Source organism: Danio rerio, chromosome 3, assembly GCF_049306965.1.
Source record: "Danio rerio strain Tuebingen ecotype United States chromosome 3, GRCz12tu, whole genome shotgun sequence".
NCBI lineage: Eukaryota > Metazoa > Chordata > Actinopteri > Cypriniformes > Danionidae > Danio > Danio rerio.
Window position 1 is genome coordinate 30,155,598 of NC_133178.1, and position 19,987 is coordinate 30,175,584.

At 35.7% G+C, this 19,987-nt stretch overlaps 1 protein-coding gene and 1 long non-coding RNA gene across 3 annotated transcripts in view; one reads left to right on the forward strand and one right to left on the reverse strand.

The window, feature by feature from the left end:
• Positions 1 to 19,987, reverse strand: part of LOC100534815 (DELTA-actitoxin-Aeq1c-like) — a 339,260-nt gene that overhangs the window by 104,106 nt on the left and 215,167 nt on the right. The window lies entirely within an intron of this gene.
• Positions 16,526 to 18,318, forward strand: LOC141381218 (uncharacterized). Its single transcript, XR_012401057.1, has 2 exons — positions 16,526 to 16,784; positions 17,319 to 18,318. It is a non-coding gene; the product is annotated as an uncharacterized lncRNA (long non-coding RNA).

Sequence of the window (19,987 nt, forward strand, 5' to 3'; positions counted from 1 at the left end):
TATTTCAGAATCTGCTGATCTAAATGGGCTTTTCCCCACACAACCATCTAGGGTTTAGGAGGAATGTTGCAAAAAAGATACAAGAGACTGGTTTAGTTTTATAAATAAAACTAAAAGAAACGCTAATTACAGCCAATATATTTCTGAAGTTTGACCCTTGAAGTTTCAACTTGAAGTTAAATGAACATATTCTGTGATTAAGAAATTACTTGAAAATAAATCGATCGATCGTGCAGATTCGCATTCTATAACATCAGAAAGATCCGACCCTTCTTATCTGAACATGCAGCTCAACTCCTTGTTCAAGCTCTTGTTCTCTCCAAACTGGATTACTGCAACTCTCAACTAACTGGGCTTCCAGCTAACTCTATCAAGCCTCTTCAACTGCTCCAGAACGAAGCAGCACGAGTGGTCTTCAATGAACCTAAACGAGCACATGTCACTCCGCTGCTAGTCCGTTTGCACTGGCTGCCAGTTGCTGCTCGCATCAAATTCAAAGCTCTGATGTTTGCCTACAAAGTGACTTCTGGCCTTGCTCCTTCTTATCTGCTCTCACTTCTGCAGATCTATGTGCCCTCCAGAAACTTGCGTTCTGTGAATGAACGTCGCCTCGTGGATCCATCCCAAAGAGGGAAGAAATCACTTTCGCGAACGCTCACGCTCAATCTGCCCAGTTGGTGGAATGAACTCCCTAACTGCATCAGAACAGCAGAGTCACTCGCTATTTTCAAGAAACGACTAAAAACTCAACTGTTTAGTCTCCACTTCACTTCCTAATCTGCAATTGCCTCTCTGAATATCACACTAACTGTACCCCAAAAAAAATTTTTCTAATACTACTAATACTTACCTTCTTTCAGGACTTTACAGACCTGAAACTTGCCTATAGCACTCATTCATTGTTGCTCCTAGTTGTGTAAATTGCTTCCTTGTCCTCATTTGTAAGTCGCTTTGGATAAAAGCGTCTGCTAAATGACTAAATGTAAAATGTAAATGTAAATGTCAATAAATTACTTTTGTTGTCTGCATTAACATATGTAACACATCAACAATGCAGTGTTGCTAAAACATATGTACAAGGATATAATGCCTTTATTTGTACATTTTGCACATGAAACATTTTCACTATACATACTCTTTGAATGAAAAAGATTCAGTTCACAATAAAACAAAAGTCAGAGCAGTTCCAGAAAGTCTGGAGCCATTTTCTACATTTTTTATCTGAACTTTTATCTCTCTCTATATAATTTTTTTTTTACTTTTTATTTAATTCTGTTTATTATTAGTAGTATTATTTTTATTATTATTTATATTATTATTATTATTATTATTATTATTATTATTATTATTATTATTATTATTATTATTATTCATTCATTTTCTTTTTGGCTTAGTCCCTTTATTAATCCGGGGTCGCCACAGCCGATTGAACCACCAACTTATCCAGCACGTTTTTACGCAGCGGATGCCCTTCCAGCCGCAACCCCTCTCTGGGAATTATTATTATTATTATTATTATTATTATTATTATTATTATTATTATTATTATTATTATTATTATTATTATTATTATCATCATCATAATTATCATCATCATCATTATTATTATCATCATCATCATGTTATCTTATGTATGTTTTTTGGCTTTACCTTATTATTTATATACTTATTTAGTGTATAATTATGTTTTCCTTGAAAATTTCTTGTTTGGCGTATCAGTGCATGATTTTTATGGCGAGTTACGCATATCTAGATGTTTAAAAATTATTTATATTGTAATTATGGTGTTATTTTGTGTCTAACATAAGATGAAGCCAATAAAGCAAAATAAATAACAAACAAACAAACGAACGAATGAACGAATGAATAAACGAATATAAATAGCGAAAATAAATAGATAAACAAATAAACAAACAAACAAATAAATAAATAAATAAATAAATAAATAAATAAATAAATAAATAAATAAATAAATAAATAAATAAACAAATAAATAAATAAATAAATAAATAATATTTGTGCTTAAATTTTTACCATGAAAGTTTTTCCACAATTCTGAGGGATGCAAGTTCCTCACTATGATGAAAGACCAAACATAGTATTCAAGATAGTATGGAATTTGTGTGTTAAGAGTTTTCAGGAACAGTCTTTTGCATGCTCACTTAAGTGGTCAAAACTGTTGTTGGTATTGGGACATGGTAAGTGTTAACCTAAATTTTGTTGTTGTTTTTCTATTAAGGGAATCAAGCCCCGCCAATTTAAAGGCAACATAGGATTGATTGTTTTGCTCTGGCCCTCTGTAATTGGATAGCTAGTTTATTAACTAAAGAAATCAAATTGATGTGCAAAAATAATTTTTAATGATCAGAAAATGGTCATGTCATGTCTTACATGTCTTTCACGTCTTTGTAACACTTAATATTTCAATAGAAATTATTTCAATGTTTTTTTTTTCAGTAGATTTCAATGTTTCAATGTTCAGTAACATAATATTTAGATAAATAAAAACAGATTTTATTTTTTAAAAATATTAGATTACAATAGTTTTCACGTTTGTAAACAAAAAAAAGTCTGCACACATACACATGCACTTATTGTAGTATTGCGGAACTGAAGAAATATTATCAATGCCTCATTTTTTCATTTTAAATCTGAGGAATTATGAAATGTTTACACTTTCCCTATCTCCCTCGTTCTTACTCTCTCTCTCTAGGATTAAACAGCTTTACTAATAAATGAGATGAGAGATCAAATATAAATCCCTGATGACTCTCCTACATCCTTTGTTTACTGTCGTCAAGAGCGAATGGAATTTATTCCCTATTTATTCCTCATTTTCCAAAAAACACATTTCAAATCATTTGATTGACTCTAATTTCAGAGACAAAGCGTTTCCAACAGAAGTGTGAAATAATTATTAATACAATTTTAGAGTTTAGCAGATTAATCAGTTCTTGCAGCACCAGCCTGGAGACTTTGAAGCTACTCCTCAGCACAGCTCTTTTTATTTTCATTGTCGTTTTTAGCAAATGAAGACAAAACTCAAGTCTGCCATGCTCCTCTGTATTTGGCATAACATGTCTGTATCTCTAACTGATATTTCTGACATCATTCTGACTCACAGAAAGCCACTTTAAATGTCACATTTAAAGTCAATGGCTTACCATTGCAACACCTCCATGGTTCATGCCACCCATGCATGAGTCTGTCTCACATGAGCCATAACCAGAGTGGCTGTGGTCAAACTGCGAAAAAAAAAAAAAACTGAAAGTTGTTAATAAAGAAAACCCCAAAGATAGTCAATTAAATAAAAGAAAGTTAGTGGTTGTTTAAAGCATGAATAGTTGCTACCAGCATATTGAATCAGGCAAAGAGATCAAGACTCTGCTCTTAGGCTGCTGATAACATAGATTTTTTCTTTTGCCTAATTAGCTTAGGTGAAATGTTTGGGAATGTTTGGGAAGCTGTATTGTACAACTTACAAAGAACAAAAAGGCATTTGTTTACTAAGTAGACTCAGTGTACTACATCATTATTATATATTACAAGTTACAAGCAGAACAGACCTATTGGTTAACATTTTAGAAGGCTGACGAATGAACGTCATGTTGGCGTTGAGCTGAGAATGGTGTTTAGTTCTGTGCTGAATTCTGATCCAAGCTGTAAATAATTCTGGATTCCACACATTTGATTTGGTTTGGGACAACATGAAAGTATTAAGTTAACTAATTGTGTTTTTTTTTTGTTTTTTTTTTTACAAATTTAAGTGGATTGCACATAAAACAATTAAGTCTTCCCCAAAAATGAAGAATTGCAGCTCAGTTCATTTTAAATGAGTAGTTTGAACAAACAAGTGTAATTTTTGAATGCATACAAGATTATTACCCTACTTAGTCTTATGAAAAATATTGTCTCAACACATAGTTGTTTGTACAACACCAGATAAAAAAACACAAAACAGCTTAATGATGTCTATATGATATAAAAGGTTTGTACGTGTGAACAGGTCCTTTTGAATATACTGGTAAATTTGTTCCAGTAATTTCCCAGAAAAAGAAGTTGTAACCTTGTAATTTGTCAGAATGCTGCTCTGTGTAAATCGCAGAAGAATTATTGTTGGAAAAAGCATTCAAGATTAGAATACGCTAATGTCAGACATCTACCCAGCCAATCAAAACAGTCAAACGCATTCACATCCGCACTGTTTACGAAAATAAAAACCTTTGAATATTTTTCCAGAGACAATTAGCTGCTAGATGTTAGTCAGATAACGGTTCTATGTTTCTTTTTAATGCCAACTGTGCAAAAATTTTTTGATAAAATGCTTATGACACACTACTGTTTGTTTACCGTCAAGCTCTGCTTCAGTTGTTTGACGCCTGTGCACGTGAAGCAGCCGGTGAGCACCAGCACATACACATATTATTTAGTGTTTTCAAATACAAGTGCAGTCGTTTAGAGGCCATTTCTGGTTAATGAGGTCCGAATTAAACAGTATTTTGGAATGAATGTGTGAATGGTCTTTTCCGGAAAAAATCCGGAAAGTTCTTGCCTGTGTGTGAACAGCGCTTTTTAAAAATTTACCAGTAAAATCCTTCCAGTAATTTTCCGGATATTTACCGGTAGCACTGTATGAAAGGGGCTTATGATATGTAATCAAATACCTTTGCCCCACTAATCTATCTCCGTTTGGATAAGATTTTCTGGCATGGTCAGCATGCTCTGTAGCTCAATTCGCACGGTGTTGTACTTGTGATGCAGAGCACTCGGGTTCAAGTCTGGTGTAGCACAGTTCCACAACAGAGATTAAAGCAGTGTAAAATTAAGGTACTATGTATTTGCAGAGCACTTTTCTCTTACATTTGCTTTAGTTCAGTGATTCATTAGACTAGGTCAGGGGTGGGCAAACTTGGTCCTGGATGGCTGATGTCCTGCAGAGTTTTTCTCCAACACTAATCAAACACACCTGACCATGCTAAGCAGTGTCTTCAAGATCACTAAAAAAGCTATAGGCAGATATATTTGATTAGGGTTGGAGGTAAACTCTGCAGCACACCCCTGGTCTAGGTGATCTGTACAACAAAACATACCCAAACGCATTTTAGATTTACAAAACTGTGGACTGTAAAGTGTATCACTATTTTGTTCATGAACTGCGTAGTGTTTTTTTGTGTGTGAATCTGGAAAAACTGGGCATCATGAACTAAATGATAGAGTACTACTGTACGCAAATATGTGTGTTGTCCTTTAACAATGACAAATACAGTAGTATTATTTTAGAAAATCAGAAGCATGCAGCACTGTCAGTGTAGCCTGACTCCTGAATAGATGTCTGTAATCATTATGTTTTTCAGAAAATAAAAACGTAAAGAGCTATCAGTGAAGATTAATTTTTGAACGAATGGATCTTATGAGTTTTTATTGAAATCATGAAGCTTCTGAATAAAAAATTTGGTCATCGAATAGGCGTAATTTTTATTATAAAAATACACATTACACACTATGTCGGTATACAAACAATGAAATAATAAAAGTGCTGTCACAATATCAGATTTTTCACATAATTATATTGCTGAAAGAATTCACCAAAACAATAAATCACAGTATCTATAGAAACCTTGATGAATGAATTCAACCAAGCAAACATTGATTTCCAAGTTGTCGAATAATCTCTCCACTGATGTGAAGTGATGGTCTGTTTGTTACAGATTGTTGACAGGCATTATTTAGGGATATTCTATTCAGTAGTAAAAGCATTGCATTATAAAGATACATTACCCTTATAAAGTACCCAAGATGGATGTAAGAGCACAGATAAACCATACGGTTGCATTATAGAGTTTTGAAGCTCATGTATCAGAAGTCATTCTACCTACATTTCATTCAGCTATAGCCTTACTAGATGCATTTATGCAGAAGGATTTCTTGGAAAGTCGTAAGTTTTATAGTCTTCCTTACGGACTTTCTCTGCAAGTGGCACCCTTTGGTGTCAAGTATGAATCATTTATTTCCGGTGCTGGTGCTAAAAATGCTTTTTAAATATCATAGTTATTGCCAGTTCTGGGCCCTACAGAAAAATCATGTAAAGTACTGTATGTGTTGTGCATGTGAAATACAGGTAAAACTTTTTAAATGTGAAATCAATGTGAGCCTATTTCCATATATATTCACATTTATGTACATGTGACCATTCCAAAATTATACTTCACAAGATATGACTGCACGTGGTTTTTCTGTAAGTGGCCATTTTGCAACATCTGAAACACAATAACCTTATTTCATTTGAAAATGTCACACACTTGTTGTCAATAAAAATTTATTGTGACAGGCAGAAGTGAAAGGTTTTCTTAATTATTAGTGTTAAACCCATTGACTTATACTCTACATTTGAGAATCACAATTAAAACATGGCAAAATACAGTGTGTATATCATAGATAGTTGGTCAAGAACATTCAAGTTTAGATTTTTTTGCCGTGTAATAAGAACTGACAAAAAATAACTGCTGCCAACTGGCAACTATGAAGTCTTTGAAGCCAATGGTAGCATTTTACAGTAACAGTACATGAATAATGATGTACTAATATGTAAATTAAACATTACTTTATTGTGAATTAATGATGAGTTAGGCATCTGCTAATCATGAACTAACTTTAACTACAACATGAGTCACAAGAATTCATGTGTAAATAACTACTAACTTAATTACTTGCTAGTACATGTTGGTAATTAATATATTAATTAACATTTGTGTTTAAGCTGAGTGTAACCAACATGAATTCATGAGCTGTTAATGTATAATTATGCCATGACTTCACTTGGAGGTTTACATCATCAACTCATCCTTAACTACTTATGAACTCCTGTGTTTAAACTGATTGTGTTGGTGATGACAGAACACTTTTCTATTGTTATTCAGTGTAAACACATTATACAAATATGCATGAGGAGTTCATGAGTAGTTAAAAATGGGTTAATGATGATGTGCCCCTCAAAGTAAAGTCATGATATAATTATACATTAACATATCATGAGTCCATGATGGTTAACTTAAGCATAAACTAATATGGTAGTTAATACATTAATTAACAAACAATCATGTACTAACAAGTAATTCTTGTAGCCATTATTTACACATGAACTCATGTGACTCATGTTAAAGTTACATGATTATTGCACGCATTACTCACCATTAGTTCATAATAATGCTTAGTTTACATATTAACACATCATTATTCATGTACTGTTAAGTGTTACCAAACCAGTTGTTAAGAGAGGTGTGATCACCTAATAAATTTATTAAAGCCATTTTTAATGCATCCTCCACCCATCTATTTTGCAAACCACTTAACCTCTGCAATGATGCAGCACTGCCCAGTTTTTATTAATAATTAAAATAATCTCATTATTTGGCAATGGAATTTCTTTTTTCGTCTTACAACGGCTACAACTAGAACCAGAATCATTAAATTCCTTGTGAGCCTATGCTGCTCTAGAACCTATAATTCCCTCCATGTCATCATAGTTACAGCGTATATTATAATTCACTCAAAAATTTATTGGGTGCAGCCAAAGGCCGTCCCTAAACTGAATATGGAGCATGTTAATGGTCTCATTTTTCCACTGATTGGCTTCGAGCAGTAGAAAAAGTCAGCCCCCTCTGACCCTCCCAGAAATCTCCAGAGCTGTCCTGTTCACTCCCATTGGATGTCTTGCTCTCCTCATGATTAAAAGAAAATAGCTGTTCGCTTCTCATTAATATGTAAGCGGATGGGCGAAATGCCCGGGAGCGAAACAGTACGAGCGAGAAAGAGAAGGTGATGCCAGGCTGGAAGAAGACTGTGTTCATAGTGCTGAAAAGGGCAGTCCCCAAAATGCCTGCATATGAGATGCGGAGCAGAGCCTCACTTAGTGTGACACGTCGTTGAAGCCTCATGGCAGGGGAGCTGTTTCTTAGAAGACTTCAAGATGATGTATACATGTGTAGAGGAGAGAATGCTCTCAGGCTAAATCTGACTCGCAGCGCTTGCTGGATTATCACGCTGTGATTCTTGCTCTTCTGGTCCTCCTGATTTGTTTTGCTTTCTTTTTTCTTTTCCTTCTTTGCCACTTTTCTTCTTTCTTTCCATGCATTACTGGTAACCAATGTTGGGCAGGTTACTTTATAGCTTTATAGCTTACTTTATAATACTAGTTACTTCTCACAAATAGTAATGGAGTAGTATCTGTTTCTTCATTTTAAAAGTAATTAATTGCCATGGAAAGTCATTATTGTGTTACTTTTAAAAATAAAAACATATTTAAAAAAAACTTGTATGCTCCAAGATAAATATTTTACTTGATTGAAATAGACACAAAAAATAAACAGAATACCAAAATATAGTATTATTGTAAATCAATAAATCATATTTGATGCTTTAGAACTTTAATGTTTATTGCACAACTGTCCAACAAAAATCAGTTATGCTTCTTAAGAAATGTAACTAAAAAGGATGGATGGATGGATGGATGGATGGATGGAAGTGGATGGATGGAAGTGAATGGAAGTAGATGGGAGTGCATGGATGAATGGAAGTGTATGGAAGGGGATGAATGAATGGATGGAAGCAGATGAAAGTGGATCGAGGAATGGATGAAAATGGATGGATGTGGATGGATGGATGGATGGAAATGACTGGATGAATGGAAATGGATGGATGGATGGATGGATGGATTAAAATGGACGGATGGATGGATGGATGGATGAATTTGCATGGATAGATGGAAATGGATAGATGGATGGATGGATTTGATGGAAAAATGGGTGGATGGATGGAAAAGGATAAATGGATAAATGGATGGATAGATGGAAATGAATAGATGGATAGATGGATGGATGGATGGATGGATGTAAGGAAATGGATAAATGGATGGATGGAAATGGATGGATGAATGGCTGAAAATAGATGGATTTAGATGGATAGATGGAAATCGATAGGTGGGTGGATAGGTTTGGATGGATAGATGGATGGATAAATGAAAATGGATGAATGGATGGATGGATGGGTTTGGAGGGATGAATGCATTTGGATGGATAGATGGAAATGGATAGATGGATGGATTTGGATGGATAGATGAATGGATGGGAATGGATGGATGGATGGATGGATGGATGGATGGATGGATGGATGGATGGAAACGGATGGATGGACTTGGATGGATGAATGGATTTGTATGGATAGATGTAAATGGATAGATGGGTGGATGGATTTGGATGGATGGATGGATGGATGGATGGATGGATGGATGGGTGGATGGATGGATGGATGGATGGATGGATGGATAGAAATGATGAATGGATGGATGGAAATGGATGGATTGATGGATGGCTGGAAATGGATGGATTGATGATGGATGGATTTGAATGGATGAATGGATTTGGATAGATAGATGGAAATGGATAGATGGATAGATGAAATTTGATGGATAGATAGATGGATGGAAATGGATGAATGGATTAATGGATGGGTGGGTGGATGGATGGATGGATGGATGGATGGATGGATGGATGGTTGGATAGATTTGGATGGATAAATGGATTTGTATGGATAGATCTAAATGGATAGTTGGGTGGATTAGGATGGATGGATGGATGGATGGATGGACGGCAGAAAACAGATAGGTGGATGGATAGATTCGGCTGGATGAATGGATTTGGATGAATAGATGGATGAATGGATGGATGGATGATGGATGAATGGATGGAAATGGATGGATGGATGGATGGATGGAAATGGATGGATGGATGGATGGAAATGGATGGACGGATGGATGGATTGCTGGAAATGGATGGATGAATGGTGGATGGATTTGGATGGATGAATGGATTTGGTTGGATAGATGGAAATGGATAGATGGATAGATGGATTTTGATGGATAGATGGATGGAAATGGATGGATGGATTGAAATGGGTAAGAAACAGGGTAAATATAACGTTTGTAGGCTGTAAAATCACCCCATTGTTTCACTAAACATTTCATGTTGTTTTCTTTCATGAAAATCATGTCCTGCAATCTAAAGCATTAGAGCAGTATTAATCTGTCTGCACATGCCTTCAAATGAAAGCATACAGTATTTTATCCTGCTCTCGTTTTCTGCACATCTCTGTTGTAGAAAGGTATTCCTTTATCTCTGTCCTGAGGGCCAAAACAAATACACAAGCAATAGTGCACTATAATACAATGCCTGTTTTCTCCTACAATGCCCGTTTTCTCCTGTGTGGTCATTTGTGACAGTCTTGGAAATGCTATTATACAGCTTCGCAAACATTTCACTACTGACATTACCACAAGGCATTGTAGCTATCATTTGAATACATACATATTAATGCATGCACGGTTATCAGAGGCCATAGTAGTGCAAAAATACCTGTTTACAAAGAGCCAGGCTTGCAGAGCAGCACTTTAAAGATGTCTGAGAGGCTGTTTATAGAGAATGTGTGCAGAAAAGACTCAAAGGCTCAAGAATGGCATCTTTAAAAAGTTCAAATATAGACAATATTGATAGAAAAATTGACATTTAGAGGAGTCAGGGTGGTGTTGTGCCTATTAGATATGTTAAATGAAACCAGTTAGATGCTAATGTGCTCTTCAGGCATGCATCTTGTTTTGTTTTTCTTGTAAATCTGGGGGTATTTTCAGTTGCTTTGGAAGTAAAATGTTTTTTATATAAACAGGGTGGTGGAAATATGACTTTTGATAGTAATCCATTAGTGAATTCCTCAAAGAAATAAATATGCAAAATAAACCTTATGCTTTACATCGTTACTTTTTTTTCTTTTGTGTTGCATTTCTCACTTTTTTAGTCACTCAATGCATCAGAAGAGATGTATTTTGATGGTTTGGGTAATAGATTACCAAAAAGAAAAACACAGAAATGTGCACAGAAAGCACATACATTCCCTCTCAAAATCCACGTACAAAATTGTTATAAGCTGCTCTGACAATTTTATCAATACTTATACACGGGGTTGTAACAATTCACCTGACTCGTGATTCTCGATACTAATCTCACTATTTAGTTAAGATTTTTAATAGAATTATTGGTCCTACTTTATATTAAGTGGCCTTAACTAATATGTACTTACATAGGAATTAATAGTTTGTTACAATGTACTTATTGTGTAAATACAAGTATTTACTGTGTACTTATGCTTGATTAAATACATGTATGTAATTACATCTGTAATTAACTTTTGTAACTACATTTGTAAATAAACTGTTGACCATCCCTTACACCTTAACCTACCCTTAAACCTACCCATACCACCAAACCTGTCCATAACCCAACCTCTATCCCAACTCAAAAGCACCACAAGTGTTCTCAATCACATTATAAACACAGTAAGTACATTGTATTTATTTTTTGATGTAAGTACATAGTAGTTAGGGACACTTAATATAAAGTGGGACCGAATTATTTTTAAATATTTTATCCCCTCCCCCCTCAAAAAAGCCCCACCCAACCCGATTTTGGTTTATTGCCGTAGGGCAACAAAATGCTATTGGGACACTAAAGCACCAAAGTTTTCTGTGTATTGTTATTATTATATTATTATATGAGAAAAACAAGCCATAAATAAATTAGAAAAAGTTTTAATTTAACAATCAATAACAACAAGTAGTATTTCACCAAACACCAGTCATAAATGGTGTATTGTGTGTTTGTGTGGGGTACCGATTGAATGTACTTATTTACTAATGTTTAATATTTAGTGATGAACCTCAGAAAGCAGTTGTTGGTGGATATGAAGCAGAGGTGGGAGCCACTTTTTTGTCATTAAGCTTTAGGTGTCCTGCAGAGTAGCTCTAACCCCAATTGGATATACCTGATACAGCGACTTAAGCTCTAGCTAGCATACTGGAAACTTATTCGCAGGTTGGCAACCAAACTCTGAAACTAAACTTTGCTGGACACCGGCGCTCCAGGACAGAGTTTGGGCACCCTTCTTTAGATGAACCTTTGCATCCTGATACTCTGCTTCTCCCTTTCTGTGTATGACCATAGAGTGGTGTGAATCTAGATGCATATCAAACTCAGTTCCTGGAGAGCCGCAGCCCTGTAGAGTTTAGTTCCAACCCAGCTTCAACACACTTACCATGTTTTTCAAATGAGCCTGAACAACTCAATTAGTTTAATCAGGGTTAAAGATAAACTGTGCAGAACTGTAACTTTTTGCAAGTTGAATTCGCATCTTTGAATGGAAACATAACTAATGTGACTCTATATATATATATATATATATATATATATATATATATATATATACATACACACACAAATTTCTGCACATTTCCATCCATAGGATGCTATTGTTTTTAAAAAAGTGGTCTAACTGCACAATGTTGCAACAATTGAAAAACTACCATTTTAGTATATAGATAATAACAAAAAGTTTTTTTCTCAATTAAATATGCTTCTTCACATTTCCATCTATGCATAAGCACATCTTTTCCATTTGCAACTTATTTCAAGTGGCACAATGAAGTTAGCCATTTCATTGTTTTACTTGCAGTAACTGAGTTAAAACATGGCTTAAAGAAGTAAATGTAATTTGAACATTAAAATGTAAAACTAGTATTTAAAAGAAATAAGCCAGAAATTACTTTATAATATTTCTAAAGCTGGAGTGTGGAAACAGAAGCACCAGCAGTGTGAAAAAGCAAGGCAAGCTCGCTCACATGCCGCAGACACTGTATGTGTGAAACAGACCTCCGGCTTAATTTTATTTCACATCTGAAGGAATGATGGAGCGAGTGGCAAGACAGAGGGGAGTCCGGGTCAACCGGATCATGTCTGAATGTGTGTCTGATTTTGCTTGGAAAAACCCAGCTCTCCCTCCGGATCCTTGCCCCTCACACCCCTCCCCGGAGAGATGGGATTCTTCCAGGCCGAGCCACAGACTGGGGCCGAGCACGATGCACCCCAGCTGGGATCTTGCCTGAAGGCTGACAGCCTCAGCTTCCCCACGCCTGGATGACAGAAACCGTCCTGCAATTTCTCCCCAGGGTCAGATAAAAGGAGAGGAATAGAAAAACATGCTCAGGAAAGTTTTCATTTATTAATTTATTTCTTTAAAGATATATTTTGACAGCTGTCTCCACATTGCAGAGGGGTGGAGTGTAGAACATGAAAAGAAGTGGGCAATAGAGAAAACTGCTCTCATATCTCTGAACTTTAGAGAGTGACTACTCAAAGAGAGTATATTCAGTTGTGTCCCTTTCGGTGAATAAAGATCCTCAATTCTCGACTCCTCTCTGTGAATCGACTGACACTGACTGTAATAAGAAATGGAGGAATTCCGAGTCTTTAACTTCCTCGTCCTCCTCCAGAGCTGTTCAACAAGAGACCTGTCAAACACGTTGTTTCATGAAGTGCATTTTGGGCTAGCCATTTTGTAATTGCACAAATCGACCACTTTTTACTCTTCTAGCTAATAAATGACATTAAAGGGCGGATCGTTCAACCAAAACTGAAGATTTTATCATCATTTAGTCACCCTCTACTTGTCATAAACCTGTTTAACTTTTTTTCTTCTGTTGAACACAAAAGAAGATATTTTGAAGAAAGCTGGAAACTAGTAACCCTTATTTAGGATTTGTTTTTCCCACTTTAAAGGTCAGTGGTTACAGGCTTTTAGTTTTTTTTAAAGACATCACCTAGAAAGGGTTGTTCTCAATTCATAGTTCCAAATCTGAATTTTCATACAAGGACAATGGTCTGGAAAAATTGGTTATACTGTAACACTTGATTTTTATAAACGTGCACATACAGAAATGCGCCATTTAAAAAAAAGTTATGCAATTTTCCCATTTAAAAGTGCATTAATGACAATTGCAAAAGTGCCAAAATGCAAGTAACACAATTTAAGTAATCAACAGTTTTCTTATAAAACAAACAAACAAATAAATAAACAAACAAACAAACAAATAAATAAATACATAAACAAAAAAAGGCAGGTCAATAGTAACCAGATGTAAAATTCAGAACAGTCCAATGTGAGAAATGACACTTTAAATATTTCATCAGCTGACTAAATACTAAATACGCAAATGTTACATGCTGATGTCATCACAAAAAAAAAAAAAAAACTACAGCCTTTGGTTTCATTTTGGACCATTGCTAAAAAGACATTAAAATTCTAGCAAGATTACAAGTTTAAAACATGTTTTTATTTCAAACATCACCTGTAGAAGGGGTTGTTCACAATTCATAGTTTCAAATCTGAATTTTCAAAGGTCTGGAAAAAATGGTAATACTGTAACAACATTAAATAATAAAAATAAAATGCATTTTTCCCATTTAAAAATACATTAATGACAATTGCAAAAGTGCCAAAATGACAAGTAATTTAAGTATCAACAATTTCCTATTTAAATAAAAGAATAAACAAACAAATAAATAAACAAATAAACAGAGCCAGGTCTAAAATATCCCGGTATAAAATTCAGAACAATCTATGTATTTCATCAGCTGACTAAAGAAAAGTTCTCATCATGTAAATCTCATTACGTACAAATCAAACTGAACAGTTTTGTGTTGGACTGGTGCAAAATGAATACATACCTCACTCTCAAATAATTTTTAAAACTCAAATTTTCTTCATAAACTTTTCTTCTCTGGAAACTGACATCCTCACCCATCAAAATTCTCACTGCTGTAAAGAGTGTTGCACGATTATGGCAAACGTCATACGCTAATATCATGACAAGTGTCAGAAAGAAAAACTACCGCCCATGGTTTCATTTTGGATCATTGCCCAAAAAACATTAAAAATCTAACAAGATTACATGTTTAACAAGTGCTTTTTATTTTTAACATCTTTATGGCAAGATTTATCCATATAACAATTGTTGTTTCAACTATTGAAAATGTGCCAGCAAAACTCAATATCCAACAGGAAGACTATGTTTCGACAAAAACAACCACTTTAGAAAGCTAAATTTCATTGAAAAGGCTGCAGTCACTGAAACTTTAATCACAAACACAAGTGCTAAAATGCAAAAAGGAGAGAGTCACAATCATAAAACCCAGACAGCTGCAGCACCAAGACGAACTTCAACCTCTGCCCTTGACAGATTATTCACTGGACTTGAACATTAATGAACCGCTGTGGGTTTAGATAACAGTAAGAGTATGAGAAGCAGATTTTCTCCTGGAGCAAGTGGTACTGTGGGTTCTCTAATAGTTGGCATCCCAATTAAAATGGTTCACAAATTATATATATTTTTTTTCTAAGAAGCTTATACAAGGCAAAATGAGGTAAAACCATTGGTCTTTTTCCAGGTGTTCACAATATTTAGCACAACAGATATCAAACTATAATTTCCTCAATTTTGAGGTCAAACCACTTACTACTCATTTTTGACTGCTACAAACTTCAGAAACATTTCCTTGTGCTACAATTGCTGTTCTCTACAATTGATCTTTGTGCTGTCCACAAAATAAGGGACTTTAATCGAAATGGTTACTTTGCAAAACATTGTTCTAATAGCATGGCATTGCCACAAATAAAATTTATTAAATATTTGAACAATAAAGATGACATTACTTCCAAAATTAATAATCCAAAATTAATCCAAACCCAAATTGGGTTTTTGCCAAAGGTAAAATTCCTTCCAATTTTGAAGGGTGAATAAAAAAAATCATATTACTCTATATCAGTTTCTCAACCACGTTCCTTGAAGATCACCAACACTTCATGTCTTACATGTCTCCTTGGTCTGTCACACCCATTACAGGTTTTGCAGTCTTTGCTAATGAGCTTATGATCTGAATTAGGAGTGTTTGGTTAAGGAGAAAGGAAGTTGTGTAGAGCTGGTGGTCTTCCAGGAACATGGTTGAGAAACACTTCTATATATAAAACATTTTAGGCTGCTTTCACACCGAGACTTTTGTTTCGGAAGCTGCCACTATTCCCCAGTCAGCGTGGTTTGTTTGACATATGTGAATTCAGCAATCGCACTCGGATCCACGACAAATCAATTGGTCCGATATCGCCTGAATGAGGTGGCCTTATGAAGGTAAATCCGTTGCGAAACTCGAGAGCTTGCAAATGTAAATGTGAGCACTTGTGATAATAATATTTGTATGTGTAGGTTGAAATGTACACTTACAGCTCTGATGTGAACAGCTGAAATCCTCGATTTGCACACACACACAACAACCCACACACTTGTGTTTTAAATTGGAAGTTGCAGATTAATAGTTGTGTATTTGTAAAATGTCATTCACAAATACAAAGTGACAGACACACGTGTGCAAGGCAAATTTGATTGCATCTTTGCTCTACAACCACAGGTCGGCACTCACAACCTCTCAGATTGGTCAGTACAACTACAAATCTCCCGCGCTCTGACTTTTGCAACACATCTCCCGCGATCTCTGTAGCAGAACTCATCTGTGCACTCGCAGATGCAGAGGCGTGAGCAGCGCGGGGCGGGGGAGGGGCGGTGCAGGTGTAAAGCTGTTTGATTGGCTGAAGCCTGACCAATGAACAATGCCAGCAGCCAACAGGACTGAGGTGCAAAATAATAATTTCCCACGATTATTTCATTAGTTAGGGTTTATTTAAACTCTTTTCTGAAGAGATTCTTGTTAAAAATCATAAATTCTACTGTAATGTACATACCAGTAAAAGAGCAGCAAAGCCAGTTTATTGGCTACAGCCAGCCAATGAGATGGGGCGTTTCTGTTTGTCAGCACACAGGGCAGCTCACGTTGTTGGAGGCCTCGAGCAATCAGAGGGTAAGTTAAGATTTTTTAATAATTATCTATATGTTCAATACTGTTAGCTAAGCTAAGGACTGTGCTGGGTGCTTCTCTTGTTTGTTTCTTATATAAGAAAACAGTTATGAGTTATCTAGGAGCTGCTTTCAATCATGTTATATGGTTCTAAAGATACGATTCAACCCACATGAAATAAGAAGTTGTAATAGCATTTATAGTAAACAATATTACGTTTTTGAACCATACTAACTATAATAAACTGTATTATACTGTATATTTTGCAGTATCTACAACTTTGTTAATGAATGCAACAGCACACTGTAGTATTAACTAGCATGAACTTTAATGAATTGAAGTATATTTACACACACGCACACATTGATAGCAATTAAAAATAACACTAGGCGTTTCAGTTTCTTACAGATCATACCGGTTTTTGTTATTATAACCTGCATCATATCTATCTATCCATCTATCTGTTTACATGTTTGTGTACAGTGTGTCCTTTATGTCACTTTTTTAATTATGAAAGTTACTACCTTTATTTCTCAGTTTCCTGTAAGGATGGAGTGACAGGAGAGATCAGGATGTTTCAAGTCGATGAGGAACTCAGAGAAGCTGCATAGCTTGAAAAGGATGTTATTTATGCTAAAGATGACATGATGATCCAGCTCATCTACAAACACTTCAAAATAATTCAGATCATTCAAGAGGAAGCCGACCATTTATTTTCTCTTTTTACCTGCCAAGATGACTACAGATTTGAACAAAACACACACTCACCCACACACAACTTTTATTTTGATAATTGTTTAATGTAGTATTTTTACACTTTACTGTAAGGCAGGGGTGTCAAACTCAGTTCCTGAAGGGCCGTAACCCTGCACGTTTTTAGTTGCAACCCTGCTTCAAAACACTTAAGTGAAAGTTTCAAACAAACCTGAAGGACTCAATTAGTTTGATCAGGTGTGTTTAATTAGGGTTAGAACTAAACTTTGCAAAGCTGCAGCCCTCCAGGAACTGAGTTTGACACCTGTTCTGTAAGGGAATGTAATTTGTCAAATAAAATTTACAGTCCAAATAAGTGTAGCGCAAATGTCTAGTTACTTGTATTGAAATATTTCAGGGTTTTTCCTTGTTCGTAATGAGATGGAGGTGGTAAATCCAACTTCATCATTACCCATCAAATGTTATCTCCTCTTTAATCCTTTGCTCAAGCCTATACTAATGGTCAGAAAGCAAGCCATTGTGTAAAGCTGGTTGATGCTCGCTGTAATAGAGAGAGATGATGACTGTTCAGCTTATGTTGCTTAACCCTGCAGATGAGATGCTCAAAGTGGACCCTCTGCTGAGCGATGGACACTGTCTCCCTCACCTAGTTGCTCTTCCTTTGAACACACATATCATGTTGAAGGATGCAAGTTGTGGACCTAAATCAGATGTAATGCATGTAGATGTATAAATTAGAAAGAAATGAAACTGCTTTAAAATGTATTAGGTTTTACATATAAAGTATACTTCAATTCATTAAAGTTCATGCTAGTTAATACTACAGTGTGCTGTTGCATTCATTAACAAAGTTGTAGATACTGCAAAATATACAGTATAATACAGTTTATTATAGTTAGTATGGTTCAAAAACGTAATATTGTTTACTATAAATGCTATTACAACTTCTTATTTCATGTGGGTTGAATCGTATCTTTAGAACCATATAACATGATTGAAAGCAGCTCCTAGATAACTCATAACTGTTTTCTTATATAAGAAACAAACAAGAGAAGCACCCAGCACAGTCCTTAGCTTAGCTAACAGTATTGAACATATAGATAATTATTAAAAAATCTTAACTTACCCTCTGATTGCTCGAGGCCTCCAACAACGTGAGCTGCCCTGTGTGCTGACAAACAGAAACGCCCCATCTCATTGGCTGGCTGTAGCCAATAAACTGGCTTTGCTGCTCTTTTACTGGTATGTACATTACAGTAGAATTTATGATTTTTAACAAGAATCTCTTCAGAAAAGAGTTTAAATAAACCCTAACTAATGAAATAATCGTGGGAAATTATTATTTTGCACCTCAGTCCTGTTGGCTGCTGGCATTGTTCATTGGTCAGGCTTCAGCCAATCAAACAGCTTTACACCTGCACCGCCCCTCCCCCGCCCCGCGCTGCTCACGCCTCTGCATCTGCGAGTGCACAGATGAGTTCTGCTACAGAGATCGCGGGAGATGTGTTGCAAAAGTCAGAGCGCGGGAGATTTGTAGTTGTACTGACCAATCTGAGAGGTTGTGAGTGCCGACCTGTGGTTGTAGAGCAAAGATGCAATCAAATTTGCCTTGCACACGTGTGTCTGTCACTTTGTATTTGTGAATGACATTTTACAAATACACAACTATTAATCTGCAACTTCCAATTTAAAACACAAGTGTGTGGGTTGTTGTGTGTGTGTGCAAATCGAGGATTTCAGCTGTTCACATCAGAGCTGTAAGTGTACATTTCAACCTACACATACAAATATTATTATCACAAGTGCTCACATTTACATTTGCAAGCTCTCGAGTTTCGCAACGGATTTACCTTCATATGGCCTCGGGTCAATTGAAACAAACTCTGGAGCAGATTGTCTGTAGTGAGAAAGCAATACGATCCAACGAACCAATGAACGTGGCTATATCACAGTGTATATAAAAAGCAACATTGGAACAATTTTACTCCTTGTTTCGAAACAAAATAATTGATCTGTGAAAGTAGTTCCTCTGATATAATATTTGATATAATCAGTATTTTTATATTAGAATAAAAAAACCTGTGTATTAAGAAAAAGGTACTCAATGTGTTCGAATTAAATACACATTTTCAAGTTATGTTGACTACACCATTTTATTCAAGCTTACAACGAACCAAAACTACAGCACATAAAGCTGTAAAAATTAACAATGAGCCAAGGAAGAGAAGCCATAATCATGACTAGCAGCGCTGTCACTATATCTAGCCATGCCCTCTAGTCTAGGCAAATGTAACCAGCAGGATGACATACCAGAAGAATCCACTGACAGCTCCACATTCCCTCGCCGGCAGCTCTGCAGAGTCGAGGCTTTGCAAAGAAGAAGCGAAAAATTGATGGACAAAGGGGTGGCAATGTCACTTTTATTTATTCCTTCTCCTGAATAACGCCAGTGACTCATTAATGCACACGAAGACTCTTGTCTGTGGCCTTGG